The sequence below is a fragment of the Chrysochloris asiatica genome, unplaced genomic scaffold (genome assembly GCF_000296735.1).
Source record: "Chrysochloris asiatica unplaced genomic scaffold, ChrAsi1.0 scaffold00036, whole genome shotgun sequence".
Classification (NCBI taxonomy): Eukaryota; Metazoa; Chordata; class Mammalia; order Afrosoricida; family Chrysochloridae; genus Chrysochloris; species Chrysochloris asiatica.
This window is the reverse complement of record NW_006408554.1, coordinates 4707358-4710615: the sequence shown is the minus strand read 5'-3', so window position 1 is coordinate 4710615 and position 3258 is coordinate 4707358.

Sequence of the window (3258 nt, the reverse complement as noted above, 5' to 3'; positions counted from 1 at the left end):
TGCGCTTCCTTCTTCCCACATCTTTACTAACATTTGGTATTGTTAGACATCTATATATTTTTCTGGTCTACACATTGCATGCTTTTAAGAAAGGAAAATTGCAGGGGAACCCAGGTACCAAGCTCACCAGAGATAATTCATATTAGAATGAATCTATTCATTCTATCAAGAAAATTTTCATAGGAGATTCCTTTTCTGGACACTTTAATGAATGAATATTTAGGAAAAACATTCTAAACATGTATACTCAAAATTGAACAGGAATCAGAATTTCTTATTCTGCATTGACTCTTTTGGGGGACTCAAATTGCCTGTATCAATAATCAAGTATGGAAACTATAAACCTATGGTTGTCAGAAATCTACTTCAGGCTTTTATCTAAATGTACAGAAATGTTAGCAATGTCATTAAACCAGCGAAGCTGTTGGTTAGGCCTTTTCTGATTTCAGGTCTACATTAGATGGAAGGGGTTCCTAGTACTGTCTTTCTGCAGTTTCTATACAAACATGGGCAAAACTGTAATTTGTTGATTTTCCACTGTCTTCATTGAAAAATGACAGGAATAGAAGAGAATAATCTGCTTCTTTTATTCTTACTACTAAATCTTTGAGATACTTTTTCTGTTGTACATGGCATCCAGTAGTGGTAAATTGGGGGCTCTGGAGGCACACGGACTTGTACTATGTGACTTATGCCTCTAACTGCCATGTAGAAGGTTTAGGTAGTGTAGGATTTCTACATTTCCATGCATGCAATCCTTAAGAGGTTTTGCAATATCCCCAAGCCCTTGACTATTCTGAACGCTGAGGAAAATTAACAAGACCAAGGAAGTCAGTTAAGTTATCTTCTTGTAGACAGGCAGCAAATTTATTTATGCCAAATTCTTTGGCCACTTGCCAACACAGAACATAGTTCACATAAAACTGGTTGGGGAGGGGAGGGAGAAAATGCTGAATTCTGGGTCACTGCATTGCTAGGGCCTCCGGAGGGTCTACAGGAGTTTTAGAAGGGCTGTTTAAGCAGTTTTCCTAATCTGGTTTAAAAAAGAAAAATGTATTTTAACATTAGGTGGGGCCTGAAAATTGACATTTTATAGTATTTCAGCAACAGTATTTCTTTCTTTTTCTTTTTTTTTTTTTTTTTTAGAGCTGCACATATAATCTAGGAAAAAATGGAAGTAATGCTAGTGGGAGTTAGGACAGGCAATTTTAGGTCCTGGCCCTTTTGACAGTTAGGCAATTAAAAAGCCAAACCAAAAAAAAATCTAAAAATTTCCACTTAGAACTTGCCAAGAGGTTTTTCAGATCCATAATAATCCATCAGTATTCACATATTCAAGAACCTTATAGTACATTTTACCATTTTACTCCTCGCTTAATATGTTCCCTTACTTAATGGAAAGAAAGCTTAAGAAAGGTGCAAACAACCTAAATGTCCATCAACAAATCAGTGGAGAAAACAAAAAGTGGTACAGACATATGATAGATAGAATGTTGTTGTTAAGTGCTGTTGAGTTGGGTTTTACTCATAGCAACCTGTATAGATAGCGTTTCTGAGGCTTTTTAAATCTTTGCAGGAGCAGAAACCTCATCTTTCTTCCACCGAGTGCCTTGTAGGTTCAACCACCCACCTTGTGGTTCACAGTTCAGTGCTTACCTATCAAGCCACTGCACTTCCCACAAAGATATATTGTTATTGAATGCCTTCAAGTCGATTCCACTCATAATGACCCTGGAGACAGGTTCCAAGGAGCAGTTGGTGGTTTTGAATCACCGACCTTAGGGTTCAAATTAACCTTGCAGTCCAGTGCATTATCCTTCAGTGCCACTGAGCCTTAAGAAGAAATAAAGTCCTGATCCATGCAACAACAGGATAAACCTTGAGAACACCATACTGAGTGAAATAAGTCCACTAGAAAAGGACAACTTTTATATTGTGTTTTTTTTTTTGGTATGAAGTCACTTTTATTTACATAATTTATTATATTTGATTTATTGTATGAGATCATTTACATGACATATTTAGAATTGACAAGTACATAGAAACCAAAGTTGATTAGTGACCACAAAGTGTGTAAGGGAGGGGGAAAGAGGGAGTCATTGCTTCGGGTCACTGAATTTCTGCTAAGGGTAATAAAAAGATTTGAAATAGATATTGGAGTTGGTTGCACAACATGAACAAAATTAATGTCACTGCATTGTGCATGTAGAACATGTCAAAATCAGAAGTATTTACTGATACGTAGATCTATCACAATAAAATCTTCACATTAAAAAAAATACTAATGTTGATACCAGCTGCTCCTCAGAAACCCTATAGGGTCACTGTGAGTCAGAACCAACTGAAGGGCGCTTAACAACAAGAGCAACAACATTGATATCTAATAGGAGGATTCTGTATGTATTTGCTAACAGTTGACTATGAATTTTTTAAAGGCGTGTTTTTAATATAATTGGTGCATTCATATTTATGTTTTAAATAAGTTGTTGCTGTTGTTAAGTGCCATCAAGTCAGTTTCATCTCATAGTTACCCTACAGAGGATTTCTAAGGAGCAGCTGGTGGGTTTGAACCATCAACTTTTTGGTTAGCTGTCCAGTGCTTATCCTACAGTGCCCCATCAAGACTCCTTTAAATAAATAGCTTCATTTCAATGTGAATCTAAAGACTGAAAAAGAATATTAGAATCCATTCAGGTTTCCAGTCATTCTTTTAGCTAAGAAAAGACATTCATTTATCATTAATTCCTTTGCATATTAATTAATTAAACACTGTGTCAGGCATATAACTTAATTTATAAAGGACTTTATGCTTTGAAAAGTGTTCTCATATATTTCATAAAAATCCAGCAAATCCTGGGAGTGGCTTAATGGGTCCATCATCTGGAATGATGCCTTTGCTGGGCTGGTGGAAATCTGTTCAACTAGTGTGGCATCTGAGAGACTGCTCTGAGGGGCAGTTGGGAAGCTTGAAAACATTAGGAACTTGGTACAATTCAGAATATCCATTGTCCAACCACATTCACCCGACTCAGCACCAGGAAGAGTGAACCAATTTTTACAACACAGTGGCATCCTATTGTATCATAGGGAACAGAAGGGTTTCAGGGACAATTTTGGACCTCAAGGTGAAGGGGAGAAGTAGATGGGAATAGTAACCAGAATACTAGAGATGGAAGGCAAATAAAAGTAGGACCAAGAACAAGACAGAGCCAAGGTTTGGAAGAGAAATGGGCTGTGTGTGTGGTGGTGGTGGTGGGG